Source organism: Phyllostomus hastatus, unplaced genomic scaffold, assembly GCF_019186645.2.
Source record: "Phyllostomus hastatus isolate PE091 unplaced genomic scaffold, TTU_PhHast_1.1 phas_scaffold_1066, whole genome shotgun sequence".
Lineage (NCBI taxonomy): Eukaryota > Metazoa > Chordata > Mammalia > Chiroptera > Phyllostomidae > Phyllostomus > Phyllostomus hastatus.
Genome location: NW_025334004.1, coordinates 7,187,988 through 7,205,188, shown reverse-complemented (window position 1 = coordinate 7,205,188; position 17,201 = coordinate 7,187,988). Strand labels below are relative to the sequence as shown.

At 39.0% G+C, this 17,201-nt stretch overlaps 1 protein-coding gene across 2 annotated transcripts in view; it reads right to left on the bottom strand.

Annotated features, from left to right (window-relative positions):
* EXOC6 (exocyst complex component 6) overlaps window positions 1-17,201 on the bottom strand; it is a 173,071-nt gene that overhangs the window by 2,796 nt on the left and 153,074 nt on the right. The window lies entirely within an intron of this gene.

Genomic DNA, 17,201 nt, shown 5'->3' with positions numbered 1-17,201 from the left:
AAGAATTTTAAAGTACTTAAATTGAACCTTTTCTCTTAGAGGTTAAGTATGTTTACCTTTCTAAGAAGCCATTTGCATCTAGACTTTCCCAAAGTAATTTAAACCAAAAGCTAAGATAATCTCAATTAAGTGCATTAAACAACCTCGGCTGGATTCTCCCTGGTGATAGATCCGCTGCAGTGTTATGAAAAGAGGTTTTCAGGACTCAGCATGTTAACTCTAGGGGATCATTTTGTATAAACAAACAACAACAAAAAAGAAACCCTCTTGTTTTCCACAATGTTTTAAAATTGACTATTTGCTTTATAATCTCCAGTTAGAACTGTTGTCAAATATGGAAAAGTAATCTTTTAAAAGCAATGCCCTACCTAAACCAAAGCACCAAACTCCTCATCCAACTTTAAAACCCTAATCCCCTTAAGCCATTTAAAACCAACTTCCTATCCCCATTTGAATTGTTTCAGAAAACTAAATGCTGTACTTACTACCTTCTTTCAGTTTTTATATTATTTCTTCTTTTTTGTTTTAACTCACTTTATAACCAAGGAGCATACTGCTTTTGCTTTCAAATGAATAAAGTATTTGCATTTAGGGTATGTGAGCCAACCCATAACTGTGAGAGCGATAGAGCTTCTGCCGTGGTTAAAACCTGAGGAAAGGTTACAAGAAAGTAGCTTTTCCTTAGGAAGGTAATGGACTTATCTGACTATTTTCCAACATCCAAAAGCTGTTAATCTATTACAACTGTTAATAGAGAATTTCTTGTAAAAAGAAGAAAATTCTATCATGAAATTATCAAGTACTAATCTTAAAAGCAGCTATATTTTCTGTCAGACAACATTCTAGGCTGTACCAAAATTTAAAACACTGGTACAGAAACTACACTGACACAATATTAAAGGAATATACTGTCTATGAAAGAAGGGAACTTTTAAAAGTTCTATGTAACTTTTAGCTGTTGCAACAAGTACAGTTTTCCTTCCCTTCACAAGCAGGAAAAGTTACTTCCATACGCTCCCATGGTAAAAATGTAAATTGGTGTAGCTCCTCTGCAGTGTGATTTTGTTATATGTTTAAGAACCTTACAAAAATGGCCATTCGGGAGACATTAATAAAAGTGGGCAAAAACTTATGAGCAAAAATATTCTCTCAAAAATGTTATCTGTGTTATCAAAACACTGAAGGAGAGAAAAACAACCTAAATCTCAGTATTAAGAGTGATTAAATAGTGAGGTATGTCTGTAAGACAAATATCATGTGGTTATTAAAACTGATGTCTACGCAGAATTTTAAATAGCTTAGGAAGATGCTTATAATAAATGTTGCTACTAAAATTACCTAAAAACCCATCAAAAAAGTCTGCAAGAAAATTTGAGCAAATGTTAAGAATGGCTGTTATTTGTGTGATGGGATTATGAGTAACTGTTATTATCTTCTTTATTTTTATAACATTCTACAGTGGAGGACATGTATTAACTCTAGAGTTAGAAATAAGGCTTAGATATTTGTATATTAAAGTTCAATAATGAATACTCCTTATAGAGCTGTTGCCGAAAACCTCATTTTGAAGGATTCCTCTTTCAGGTTAGGTATGCGTTTGCACAAGTGTGTGTGGCCATGTGCACAGCCAGCAGAAAGTAACACTTAATAACTGTATACTGGCTGTAATCTCCCTTTCTTTCCAAAAGGCATTAGCAACATGACCTTTGGGATTTGCAAGAGGAAGAGGCCTTAAACTAAGTCTGTTTTTCTCTTGTGCTGATCTACCCCCAGGTGGGAAAGGAGGAGCCCACTTAATTAATTTAAAACCTACACCAACTCCAACTGTGAATACAGAACTGGTTCTTCTACAGCACAAAAACAGACTTTCCTAGATAAAGAAATATTATGCTTACAATTTTCACATATGGCCAGATACTCCAATGCAAATCTCTTATTGCTAGAAATGACAGGAACCACCAAACTTAACCTACCTGTCCATATGTAGACAAATGTAATCTACATGCTTTCAAATTTACAGGAACCCTTTATAGAAATATGTATTGTGCAGAGTTTAAGTTACAGATATCTATGGAAGTCTGCATAAACGTGCATGTTAATGGTGAAGGGGATGCATTGCCAATGTGGATAAAGGGGCCAAGGATCTAGGTAACGTTCATTAATTCATTCAACAAATACTGACAGCCCACCTGTAATGAGGCAGCCTCTGTGCTCGGCACCAGAGATACAATATGGAGTAAGTCCCTGTCCTCGAAGAGTTTACATTATAAGTGGGGAAGGCAGAGAGGCAGTTAACAAGGAAACAAGTAATATTTCGATGTTAACGTGAAGAAATTATAAAGAAAAAACCTATACATACAAAACCCTAGTATTTTAAACCACAGTAGCGTGAGGAAGCTACTATCAATTTAATAGAATAAACGGAAACTACTCATTTATGTAGGAGCCAGTGACTGCTTGCTCATTACTCTCAGCCCGTGAATCCAACGGCCATGGACCTGAGCACCATTCCAGGGTCTGTGCCCTGAAGTACACGGATGTACATGGAGAAGAAATATGGGACCCGCAAGCACATTGATCTCATATTCTGCTTTCTCATTTCCACGTGTGTACGGATTTTTCAAATGCATAATACTGCATTGGCAGGTAAATAGAGACACACTTCACAAAAATAGGCAGGAAAACTCATATAATGTGTCCAACGGAGTGCAACTACTCAGCAGATATTCAAGATAAAACCGATTGATGATGCCAGAACACTATTCCAAGTTTACTTTGGCCTTTTCCTTAAGCTTCATGAGTACAAAACATGAGCACCATACAGACTACTTTGGCTTGTGCTGACAGGCCTCTGAAGAAGGCCCCGGGCTGGCCTGCGGGCAAACCAGGGCAAGTGAACGCAGACAGCCGACTCCCCTCCATCTCTCCCAGGATCTCCCTGGAGCATTGGTAAAGAAGGCAAATTCCCTCACAGTAAAGCATTGGGTCTAATGTTGAATAAGTATATGTTCTTCCTAGAGAAGAGCACTAATATTTTTGAATGGTCTACCAGTGTCCCTTATCTGTAACAATTATAGGTCCTTTCTCATTTTTTAAAGTACAGTTCTAGCAAAGTGAAAGATGTAACACGAAACTAGGACATTATGAAACTGACACGATACCAGGCCAACTGACACTATACCAGGCCAGAGGTACGGACTGAGCCTGTTTCCGTAGGCTGCTGTCCATGCCTGCTTTGACCAAGATGCGCGATCCCTGCTCTCTGGGATGGTTTAAGAAGCACGTGACTGCCCTGGGGCCAGAGGGTGACAGGAAGAGATGAGGCAACTGGAGTGATGACAGGTACCACTACGGACGCTCACCTTCACTCCACACCAACAGTCACTGCCGTGGGGACGGCCTCTCTTATTCGGTCAGGTTTCACAGGGTGCACTATGTCCTTAATAGTAAAACCTAAATTATGGAAAACCTCGCTTCTCTATCTCAAGTTTTACTTCCTTAAGATGGCAATACATAAATAATACATTTTATTAATCACACAAAATCTCTCTCAGTCTTGTAAATAAACAGTAAGACACAGTCTCAACAGATGAGTTTATTAGTTAACACATATACCAAAAATTCAAAGATGTAGATCAAATGTGAACAAAAACAAAAATCTCCCCTAGATTATCCAAAAGCAATTTTACAATTACTTATTAAAGGATAAAGTCAGGCATATTATAATGAAAATTGGTATTAAGTTCTATAAATGGGTTTGTTCCAATAGTCAAGTAAAGTAATTCCACCTTAAATCCTTTTGGGAAGTAAGCAAAGTATGGATCATATAAAAATGAACAGCAAAATAATGCACCTCAGTTCTATATCACCGTGATTTATAAGATTACCTAAAATTAGTATCCTAACTATTTTTTCACCAAGGATTCAAAAATACCCTTCATAACTAATCTGATAACATAAAGTGGATTTATGCCAATATTTGTAAGTAAGTTGTAAGTTTCACTTCCTTAGCATTCCCTGTGTGTCCACCAAACAGAAAAGATTCAGCTTAAGGAAAGAAATGGTTACATGGGTGGTCCCATTCATATGCTCAAAATAGTTGAATCACTGAAGAATCCGTTTGTGTCATCACATTTAGCCTGCTGACAGTTTCCCACCCTAAGTCTCACTCTAGAGCTACACCCCAGAAACTTGGGGTCTAAGACCTGTTGAGATCACTTTGTGCAAATGACACAATGAATCTAGGCTGACTTAAAACCATTCCATGAAACTCGAAGTGACTTTTTCCCTTTGTAAAAGTGAACCCAGAGTGCCAGGTCATTTTTTCCTTGAATCTGGTTTAGCTTTCTTTGTTTGGGGTCTTTTGGGTTTTGCTTTTGAAGCACCTCAGGGGCAGTGACCCAAGACAGAAGATAAATAAAGTTAAGCCAACCTCAAGAGAAAAGCAATTGGGGATACCAGGTTTGCTTTTGTAAACGTGAACAGTGACCTGGGGGCTCAGGGTCAACCTTAGTCCCCCAAAGTCCCTTTTCCAAACGCCAAATCCACCTGGGACCTCAGAGATGCTTTGCAGATTCCAAAAGTAAACCAGGAGATCATTTTTCCTTTGCCTCCAAAAACAAAGCTGAAGCAAGGGTTCCTAGAGTGCTCCTGAGATTTAAACAACAACAAAAACCCTAAACCATAATGCAGCTTTGAGGAACGAATATGAGGAATTGGGCACTGGGGATCCACGAAAAATGGGTCTTACTAAATTAGCCATGGTGGGGAAAATACAAGTCCTTTTTCTAAATAGAGGTTGAAATCAAATGATGAGCTCCATATGATTTTTTAAGTATTTGGCTTTACCCTCTTTCCAGCTATCTGAAAATAGCACACTTGGAAAACTCCACATGCAGCACAGAGGAGAATTTTACGTAGCAGACAGAAAGGGCTGGAGCAAAATTAGAAAGAAGCAGTACTGTGTCTCCACTCTGCCCCTCACTTTTTGCCCTCAGGATGCCTTTTGGGTCTCTGATACACCTCAGTCTTAACCCACACCTGCCCTCTTTTAACGTCCCATTTGCCAAACCTGCTCTCAGGTAGCCTTTCCACCCCACCTGTTGGGGACCACAAGTGAGCTTTGAGCATGTTGTGCTGTACAGGTTGTTTAAATGCACCGGTCTCTTCAAGTCACTTCACCCAGGTGAACTGCACAACAGAAGTTCTTAAAGTATTATGTTCTTAAAGTATTTCTGATGGTAAGCTATGTATTAGTCCTAGATAACTACTAGGTGGGTCTGGAATTTGGGGAAAAAAAAGGCAGTGAGTGGAATTTACATCCTCAGATTTATATACATCTATATTTGCTTTATCTTGATTTTTTTTGGTCACTACCATAAATAAAATGGCATACACATACATACATATTATTTTATATGGTTAATATTGTATTAAAATAATTTTATCAAGTAATACAGGAATAATAACTAAATGGGGCATATCATGAAAACCAACAGTTTTCTGACCCCCACCCCTCATTCTCAGAAGTAATCATTTTGTTTTAAAAATTTTATTTATTTATTTTTAGAGAGAGGGGAACGGAGGGAGAAAGAGAGGGAGAGGAACATCAGTGTGAGAGAGATAGCTGTTGCCTCTCCACGCTTCCTACTGGGGACCTGGCCTGCAACCCAGGCATGTGCCCTGACTAGGAATCGAACCAGCAGCCTTTCAGTTTGCAGGCCGGCACTCAATCCACTGAGCCACACCAGGCAGGGCAGAAGCAATAATTTTTGACTCCTGTTTGAATTCTGGTGATCACCTTCATACCTCTGAATACGCTTATTTTTCTTATTTTTTTTTATCTGGTAGCTATTACATATAAGGGTTTATCTTACTAATACCACTTTCCTATTTTTGGTAGCTATCACAAACTTTCTCTATTTTTGCTTTTTAATCTTAATGTAATAAATGTAATCTTAATGTAATGTAATTAATGTTTACATTAATAATCTTTAATGTAATAAACAAGAAGAAACATCCATTTCTTCTTGTTATACCACCTTTTACAATTTTTTTTTAGAAAACATCTTTGAGATAATATTTTACATACAATACAATCCTTCCTGTTAAAGTGTATAAATCAATGGTTTTGAGTACATTCACAGAGATATGCAACCATCTCAATCAATTTTAGAGTATTTTATCACCCAAAAGAATCCTATACCCATAAGCAGTCACTCCCTAGTCCCCAAATAAAAGTCCTATAAAAGTCATATGTAGTCTTTCGTAACTGGTTTCTTTTGCTTAGTTTAATATTTTCAAGGTTTATCCATGTTATAGGGTGTTATCATTACTTCATTCCTTTTTACTACCAAATAATATTCCATTGTATGGATATACCACATTTTATTTATCCACTCATTAGTTAATAAACATTTGGGTTATTTCCAATTTGGGGCTATTTGTTTAAAACATTTTATTGAATTTATTGGGGTGCCAATGACTAATGAAATTACATGTTTTGGCTATTATAAATAGTACTGCTGAACATTGTAGTCCAAGCTTTTGTGGGGGCATGTTTTTATTTCTCTTGAGTATATAACGGGGAGTAAAATTTTTTACAAAAACTTTTAAGAGTATCTTTTGACTCTTCATTTAGTAACATAAGAATATTAGCATCTTATATAATTGAGTTTTAAAATAATTCTTTTGGCTATTGGGGCTTAAAATATTTATGTTATGTATCTGATCCCAAATAACAATGTGTTTAATGAAAGTTTCCTAAAAGTTCTTTATTAATGCAGAAAGATATTAATAATTAACAATTTTTTAATCCACTATTTCTGAAAACCAAAAACCCTATTATTATCCAATATAGGAAAAAAAACATTTCCTCAAGTAGATTTACCTCAAATACAGTTGATCCTTGAACAACGCAGGTTTGAACTGTGTGGGTCTGTCCACTGATATGCAGATTTTTTTCCCAATAAATTCTATAAATGTATTTTCTCTTTATGATTTAAAAAAAAAACTTCTCCTAGTTTCTAGCTTAATCATAAGAATATAGTATATAATACATATGCAAAATACGTGCTAACCAACTGTTTTATCTTGTTGATCGGTAAGGTTATCCAGTCAACAATAGGCCATTAAGAGGTAAATTTTTAGGGAGTCAAAGTTATACTCAGGTTTTGGACCATGCTGGGGTGTCAGTGCCCCTAACTCCACATTGTTCAAGAGCCAACTGTACTTGAGTGTGATTTGATTTTGATAATACCTTTGCACGTATACATGATACATGGGTTGTTTTCCCTCAGTGGGGAGAGTATCTGGCTTAGCTTCCGGACACTGTAAGATGGGTCATACACTCAAAGGCAGCATTTAACCTAATTACCCAAACTGGAAATCTGGACTCGGTCTGCTGTGACTCCTCTCTCTTACAATTCCTACATCTAACTTATTGTCAAATTGTTTCAATTAATCTCCTAAATATTTCTCGAATTCACTTGTTTCCTACTTTCCATCCCTACTACTACTACTATCCTAGTTCTGATATGGATATCTCCCCCCTTGAGGCCTTTGGTCCTGCCCATCCTCTTTGCCCCTCCCTTCTAATACCCCAGATCGATCAACCTTCATACTGATGCCAGAGATCCAGCTAAAATACAAATCTGATCATGCCATTCATTTGCTTAAAACCTTCAGTGGCTTCCCAAATCTTACAAGATAAAGTTTAAGTTCCTTAACATGATGTGCAAAGTATACACCTAGTCCAGGCCAACCTTTTGGCTTCCTCTCCTGACTTATAAGAATATTCATAGATCTCTTTTAAACCATGATGATCTGCAGGACACTTGTTATTTTCTTCTCTGTGTGGAGTCTCTTCCTGCTCCCTCTTCATCCAGGTAATTTACTTATTGCACAAAATTTAAGTCTGGATTGACCTCTCTCAAGAAGCCTTCCCAGACCACTTGATCTTATTTGGGTTATAGCTGCTCCTGTTTCAAGTCCTCATGGCACCCCCCCCCCCCCACATCTCACAGAATACTGATATCATGGGTTAATGTGTCTGTCCACTCACTAAAGAATCACATATCAATTAGTTCATTTTGTAGCTTGGTGACTCATGGCTAGCTCAGCCATGTATTTAAAATCCCAATAGTTGAAGTGCCTTTTTTTTCCTCCTAAAAATGTACTTTGTTAAGTGCCTTGAAGCTGGTGACTTATTTTGCTTAGCATCTGTATTTTCACATTTGGCCCAGTACCTGGAATATAGTAGACTCCAAGTAAATGTATGTTGAGATGATACCTTTTCACACAGAATTTTATGTCTGCACTGAACTCACATCTTATATACTAATAAGATGGGTATGATATCTTACTTTATTCATAAACTATCAATAATTAAGACATCTCTGAATTTTTAGTAATGTCTTACAATTATTATGAATGCCAGACTAATCTATTGACTGATTTAATTTGTGCTATAGAATGTCCTAAAATATTTCACAAAAAAAGTTCAACTCTTGAGATTACCTTTTGTAAACCAGTGGTGCCACCATCCAACATGTTAAACAAACATTCTTGGGTCATACATTGAATTTTCTGTCCAGATTAATTACATCATCTACCACAGTTACATAATAGGTACATATGAAATGACTTCACCAGTGAAGGTCAGACTTCCAACACTAAGGAAATCACACCTTGAAACTCATAATAAGAGATGTTTTCTAGACTTTCAGTTCTCTCTGGTGAGTCCTTTTACTTCATTGAAGCAATGAAGAAACTATGATCCACTTGTATGAGTTGACTTTGGAAGAATTAGAACAAGAAGTTAGACGATATGGATTAGCCAATGAAGAAAAATTGCATGCTACCATGTCTATACTCCAGGATATAGTGGAAAGAGCAGTTGTTTGGATGAATAAAGTTAGATGGGGTTTCTTTTTTTAAAAAATATATTTTATTGATTACGCTGTTACAGTTGTCCCATTTCCCCCTTCACTCCTCTCCACCCTGCACACCCTCTCCCACCCACATTCCCCCCTTTAGTTCATGTCCATGTGTCATACTTATAAGTTCTTTGGCTTCTACATTTCCAATACTATTCTTACCCTCCCCCTGTCTATTTTCTACCTACCATTTATACTACTTATTCTGCCTTTTTCCCCTCTCTCCCCCTCCTAGTCCCCTGTTGCTAACCCTCCATGTGATCTCCATTTCTGTGGTTCTGTTCCTGTTCTAGTTGTTTGCTTAATTTCTGTTTTAGGTGTGGTTGTTAATAATTGTGAGTTTGCTGTCATTTTACTATACATGTTTTTTATCTTCTTTGTCTTAGACAAGTCCCTTTAACATTTCATATAATAAGGGCTTGGTGATGATGAACTCCTTTAACTTGACCTTATCTGAGAAACACTTTATCTGCCCTTCCATTCTAAATGAAAGCTTTGCTGGATAGAGCAATCTGGGATATAGGTCCTTGCCTTTCATGATCTGGAATACTTCTTTCCAACCCCTTCTTGCCTGCAAGGTCTCTTTTGAGAAATCAGCTGACAGTCTGATGGGAACTCCTTTGTAGGTGACTGTCCCCTGATCTCTTGCTGCTTCTAGGGTTCTCTCCTTCATTTTTACCTTGGCTAATGTAATTATGATGTGCCTTGCTGTGTTCCTTCTTGGGTCCAACTTCTTTGGGACTCTCTGAGCTTCCTGGACTTCCTGGAAGTCTATATCCATTGCCAGATTGGGGAAGTTCTCCTTTATTATTTGTTCAAATAACTTTTCCACTTGTTGCTCTACCTCTTCCCCTTCTGGTACCCCTCTAATTTGGATGTTAGAACGTTTAAAGATGTTCTGGGGGTTCCTAAGCCTCTCATTTTTTTGAATTCTTGTTTCTTCATTCTTTTCTGTTTGGTTGTCTCTTTCTTCCTTCTGGTTCATTGCATTGATTTGAGTCCCAGTTTCCTTCCCATTACTATTGGTTCCCTGTACATTTTCCTTCATTTCACTTATCGTAGCCTTCATTTTTTCATCTAATTTGGGACCAAATTCAAACAATTCTATGAGCATCCTATTCACCAGTGCTTTGAACTGTGCATCTCATAGGTTGTCTATCTCTTGGTTGCTTAGTTGTATTGCTATAGAGCTTTGATCTGTTCTTCCATTTGGGCCATTTTTGTCTTGATGTGCCTGTTACATAGTGAGGGGCAGAGCCCTAGGTGTTCACCAGGGGGGTCAACCCAGTTGCTGGGTTGTGACGCTGTATGTGGGGCCAGTATCCAAGAGGGAACAATGGTGCTTGCTCCTCTCTGTGTCGGATTTCAGTCCCTTCTACTGCTTCCCCCAAGCTAACTGGGCCTTTCTGGTGCTAATTCCTGTGTAGGTGGGCTTGTGCACATTCTAGGACCCTGTGGGTTTCTCCAATGCACTCTCCTGTGAGGCTGGGAGTCTCACCCGGCACCTCAACCCCCACAGGTGTTTTCAATCAGTGCCCTGAGGCTCTATTTCCCTGAGCTGGGACCCTGGGTTATGCAGTCTGTCTCACTGCCCAATTTCGCCTGGTTTATCTGTGTGTGAATGTGGGATCGCCTGGACAGCCAGGAACCTTGCATGCACTGCCTTGCTTCACAGTCACTGCCTCACTGGGTCTGCCTGCTGCTGCGGTCTTGTGCCCACAATGCCTTACATGCTTGGTACCACCACTTTTTGTGCCATGACCCCTCTCTGCCCTGCTGTCAGACTCCACCCCTCCTACTGGTCTGGATGAATGTGTATATTTTAACTCCTTGGTTGTCCGACTTCCATACAGTTCAATTTTCTGTCAGATCTGGTTGTTATCTTGTTTCTAAATTGTTGCTGACCTTATTTTGGTTGTGCAAGGAGGCACAGTGTGTCTACCTAGACCTCCATCTTGGCCGGAAGTCCTAGATGGGGTTTCTTTACATAATCCTTTACAGCACAATTGTTAAGAAAAAGTGGGAGGAAATAACCACTTCTTAAGTATTAAGATATCAGTAAATATCTAACTGGATATACTCTTCCCTCCTCCCCACAGTTGTGATTTAAAATAAGGCAAATGAAAACTTGGAGGAACTAGTAGCTGGGTTAATTTAGTCTTCAATAAAATTAGTCAAATATGTTTTACTTTAAAATTGTAGTAAGCCAAAAAAAAATTCTAGTAAGCCAAGTATCATATACGATTTATAATTTTCCATTATTTATAAACACTGACTTTTGGCTTTTGAAAAAACAAAGTTAAACTAAAATTATAACTGAATACTTAAACCCCTAGAAGCATCTTATCATTGTAGCCTTTAAACTGAAACTCAAGTGACTTGAGATAAATGAAACAAACCAAGAACATTACATCTCAGCTGCCTCAGGAAGAAAAAGGGCTGTTTTCTCTGGTAATACTTTAGCAGGCAGTGACAAAAGTAGAAACCTCAATTTTTAGTCCTTGTAAGAAATCTTTTGTTAAGTGGGGAACTGGATTTCAGTTGCACATTCACTTGTTTGGCTTTCTTGACATAAGGTCTCAGTTTTATGTCCTAAGATACAAATACAGACCCTTTACCGTCTTTGCCTTGGATTCCCAAAGAAATGTAGAGTTAACTAGACTATCATACTTAACATTACAGAAATAAGAAAAATAAGGATCTCTGTGATCTCTATTAAATAACATGAATATTACAGTATCTCAGTATTTCTATTTAAGGGGATTTGCATCCTCACTCATTTTATATCTTTCTAATCTTATAATAGATTTTATAATCTTTACTCAAAAATTTTTATAAGAAATATATTTAGTTTACTTTCCTAGAATCTAAAAGGTACTTCTCTTATCCTAGACAATTTAACCCTTAATTATCCAGTTACTTGCAGAACTGACTGTACATGTAATTACTTTTTGTCAGGTATAATAATTTGCTCAATAAACATGTCAGAACACTTGCTGCTTAGTCTGTTTCAATGATAAATTCAGTTTTCCTGTAACCTCAAGGCATAATGAAATTTGAAAAAAGAAGGGCAGTTATCAAACCACACTGAGGCTGATTCATTAGGTCGGAGTACACAGCATGTGGCCCTGGCTTACTTTGGGGCCTGATGCTTTTATGAGTGCTTAGTTAGGAACAGATTTCTGGGACAGGAGAACAGTGATAACACTGTGACATTCTGGCTATGCAGGTATTCATATGAATTCAAAATGGGCAACAGACAAACTTTATGATGGAGGTTAGTTAAGAGGCAGCTATTGGAAGAGCTATAGCCAATGGCTATACATTTTCACTACGGGTTATAGCAGCAAAACACAAAAAAAAGAAACTAAATAAAAACAACAGGGGAAGGACTTACTTTCTTGGAAAGATTAAGGCAGTCAGCAGAATTAAGTGGATTGTGACCTAAGTTCTACAATGCTTGCATGATGTGAATCTGCTCTACAGGAGTGCAAAAGGAAATCCCTACCTGACCTCTGGATAACCCACACAGGAAATTAGGATATTTCTAAGCAAAATAGGCTGTGTCATCCTGCTAGGATAATTGTTTCCACTGACACTTCGCATAAACATCTTACATGAGGCCACCAGGAAAAAACTCAAGCCATAGCAGCTCTTCTCTGTAACACATGTAACAGAGCCTGGCGCAGTGCCCTGACCACAACTGAGGAGGTAAAGTTTGTTGACAATTAGGAGGCCAAGAAAGGGGAGAGAGGGATAACAAACAAGTAAGAAAGTTAGATGCATTCTTGAAGTTAGAGATTAGTTGAAAATAAATTAAGAAAATATTTTTCAAAAAGAAATTTAATTCTTTCCGGCAAGATGGAGGAATAGGTGGACGCACCGTACCTCCTCGCACAACCAAGATTAGAACAACAATAAAATACAGTCATCATAACACCCAGAACCGACACGGGATTCATCTGAATGGAAGTTGGACAGCCAAGAAGTTGAAGTAGACCCGTACATCCAGACAGGTAGGAGACAATGAGCCGAGCGGGCATGGGGCTGGCGCGGGTCGGCAGCGCACGGAGGTCGGGGGAAATTTGGCGCGGAATCGGCGCGACAGCCATCGGGGCGCAGGAACGCAGCGGTGGACCCTGAGTACGCAAGCTGCGGCTGCCGGACCCAGTGGGGCAGCGATTGTGGACCAGGGCAGAGCTCGCAGCCCAGGAGCCCGGGGAAGGGTCTGGGCCCAGGAGAATTGAACTGCCGACATTGATTCCCTCCCGCCCCCGCCCCCGCCCCCACATAAACGTCACAATCTAGCGACTGGGGCGCCCAGCCCCGGTGAACACCTAAGGCTCCGCCCCCCACCTTAACAAGAGCGACCAGACCGGAAAAAAAAAAAAAGGAGAGACAGGGAAAGACATAAGACATGTGTGCGACAGAGCAGATCAGTCCCCCAGGACTCATCCTTTTGAGCGACCAAGAAATAGCCAATCTATCAGATGCACAGTTCAAAATGCTGGTGATTAGAAAGCTCACGGAATTGGTTGATTTTGGGCGCAATTTAGATGAAAGGATGCAAGTTACCATAAAAGAGATGCAGGAACATACGCGGAGGAGAGCCAATAGAGAAAGGAAGGAATCTGAGTCTCAAAACAATACAGTGGACCAGAAGGAAGATAGAATCAACCAAGCAGGAAAGCATGATGAAATAAGAATTAAAAAAATCGAGGAGAGCCTTGGGAACATCCAGGACACCTTTAAACGTTCCAACATTCGAATTATAGGGGTACCAGAAGGGGAGGAGCAACAAGTGGAAAAGTTATTTGAACAAATAATAAAGGAGAACTTCCCCAATCTGGCAAAGGGAACAGTCTTCCAAGAAATCCAAGAAGCTCAGAGAGCCCCAAAGAAGTTGGACCCAAGAAGAAACACACCAAGGCACATCATAATTACATTAGCCAAGGTAAAAATGAAGGAGAGAATCCTAGAAGCAGCAAGAGATAAGGGGACAGTAACCTACAAAGGAGTTCCCATCAGACTGTCAGCTGATTTCTCCAAAGAGACCTTACAGGCAAGAAGGGGCTGAAAAGAAATATTCCAAGTCATGAAAGACAAGGACCTACATCCCAGATTGCTCTATCCAGCAAAGCTGTCATTTAGAATGGAAGGGAAGATAAAGTGCTTTTCAGATAAGGTCAAATTAAAGGAGTTCATCATCACCAAGCCCTTATTTTATGAAATGCTAAAGGGACTTATCTAAGAAAAGAAGATAAAGAAAAAACATGTATAGTAAAAGGACAGCAAACTCACAATTATTAACAATTACACCTAAAGCAAAACCAAAAGAAACTAAGCAAACAACTAGAACAGGAACAGAACCACAGAAATGGAGGGCACATGGAGGGCTAGCAACAGGGGAGTGGAGGAGGGGAGGGGGGGAAAGGTATAGAGAATAAGTAGCATAGAATGTAGGTTGAAAATAGATAGGGGGAGGGCAAAAATAGTACGGGAAAGGTAGAAGCTAAAGAACTCATAAGAATTGCACATGGAAGTGAACTAAAGGGGGGGGGAACGTGGGTGGGAGAGGGGGTACAGGGTGGAGGGGAGGGAAGGGGGGGAAAAGGGACAAATGTAATAGCATAATCAATAAATTTAAAAAAAAAGAAATTTAATTCTTATCAAGAATCTTGGGTAATGAAGCGTATTCAATGGTTTTGAGGAACTACTCAACAAACACTACAACTTAAAAATGAGTCACCTTTCTTTTCCAGAATAATTTGTTTTGCTGTTTTTTAAAGATTTCATTTATTTTTAGAGAGAGAGAAAGAGAGGGAGAGAAACATTGATGTCAGAGAGAAATATCAATCAGTTGCTTCTTGCACATGTCCTGACAGGGGACCGAATCCACAATCCAGGCATGTACCCTGACTGGGAATTGAACCAGCAAACTTTCGTAGGACAACACCCAACCAGCTGAGCCACACTGCAGGGTATTCAGAATAATTTTTAAATATCTGATATTTGGTTATGGAACTTCAGAATGTTAGAAACTGACACCCTTTGGTTGGGAAAAACCAAGTTCCTCCAATGTCTCACCTAATCAATATTCTATGGATATTATTTGCTTACTAGTTACATCTCACTTGGATTAAAAGTGCCATTTTGTATGACACCAGTATTATATTTATACACAGGCCCTATTAAATTTCCTTCCAATTCAGTTTTGAAAAAGTCGAACTATTTTTTATTTTGATTTACTCATTTAAGTGAGTTGTAAGCTTTGGGTCTCAACTTCCTCTTCTGTAAAATGAAGGGATCGGGTTTTCATGTGATAAGCACTCTATTTGACATCAGCAATGAAATGATAATGACGATCCAGTCTTTGGATACAAGGAGTTAGTAAGTATAATAGAAGAGATATTCACACAACTATGGACTAATGTGGTGATTACACTGATAGAGTTATATACAGGTTATTATTATTGAACATCCGATCTTGTTTGGGGGGTGAGAAATAACACAAGAAGGCATCTTAGGTAGAACCCAAACTGGGTCTTATTAAGGAGTTATTCAAGGGAAGGGCAGTGGTATTTCAAACAGATGGGACATCATAAGAAAAGGTACAAAGATGAGAAACAGTGTGCTTATGGGGAGTGTCAGGCACTTTGGTGCTAAATTGAAATATAAGGAGTAGTACAAGGCAGGCTGAAGAAGGGGATGGGGACTGGGTCATAAATGGGCATGTATGTCTGCTTCAGGAACTTTGGGAAAGTTTTAAACAAGGAGAGCTCATACGGTCAGATGCCTCACTTGGATATGTAACTCCAACTGCTCAGTGAAGAATGGATTTGAGGAGAAAACACTAAAGGCGGGAAAAATAATTAGGAGACTATTGTGATAAACTTGGAAGTACATTGGGACAGACAAGTAGGTAGTTAGGATAGAGAGAAGAGGATGCGTAAGTAGTAGGCAAATATTTAGGATGGAAAGAAGAGAATGGGTTTGAAAGTATTTAGGAGAAAAAAAAATCCCTGGGACATGATGACTGACTGAATATGAGACATGGTAGAGTCATGCCAGCAACCAAAATAGAGAAAACAGAAAGAAGATATGACTTGAGAACAAGGGAATGTACATGTTGACAGCTCTGGCCACACAGGGTGACATCCCAGGGGAAATGTCTACCAAGCAACCGGGTATGTATCTAGGGCATACAGCATCTGTGCTAGAGGTATGGTGAGGGTAAAGGAGTTCAGAGTTCACCCAGATAAAATGTAGACAGAACAGTGTTCTATGGACAGAAACTTCAGGGATCTTAGCATTTAAGCAGTAGGAAAGGAAGCCACAAAGAGAGACAGAAAAAGAACATTAGAGTACCACCTTTGCAGAAGAGAGAATTTTAAAGAGGACACAATCAACACTGTGAAATGCAGTGGAAAAAACCAGTAAGAGCTCAAAACGTCTACTGGCCTTCCCTGGTGAGCTAAGTGAATACTGTTTCAACAGTCGGGCACAGCAGAGAATAGTGGATTGAGGAATGAATGGGAGATGAGAAAATAAGGATACAATCAATTGTTAAGTCATTCTTTTAAGGAATCTGGATGAAAAGAAGAAAAGTGATCAGAAATAACTAGCGAAAGACTAGAGAAGGTGTTTCTCCTCCCTCCCTTCCCCCTTCTCTCTCAGATAGGAAAAATCTGAACATGTTTTTAGGCTAAGGTAGTTAGGAGAAGGATAAAGCAGAGGAAAGATAGATGAATGATGAAACAAAGTCCCTTAGAAAAGATGCAGTCAAGGGCATAGGAAGATGAGAAGCCTTGAATAAAACGGCTACCTGTCACCTGAGTCTGAAGAAAGGAAACGAGGACGAGTGTAAATAGAGATAAACTGTTTGACTGCAAAAGCAACAATGAGAGATTGATGGTGATAGAGATGAATGAGGAAGCTCAAAGGCGCTGGAGCTTTCACTCAAGTGAAAGAACAATGGCCTATAAGTAGAAATGAGGAACTAGAAGAAAACCAACATCTCAGTCAAATGTCTCAATCACTCTGTGAAGCGTGTGAAAGAATGCATGGCTACCACTAGAGAGGGCTACAGGGTTAGCAGTATCCTCAGAACTCTCCAGCAAGGAGCTGAAGGAAAACACACTTCCCATTAGTTGAAACTGTAGGGCCATTTTTATTGGAATGAAGGTGTAAGAGGTTCAGAAATGAAAAGATACAGTGTAAACAAACGAAGGCATGAATACACAGGAAAATGGTTGGGAGGTGGGC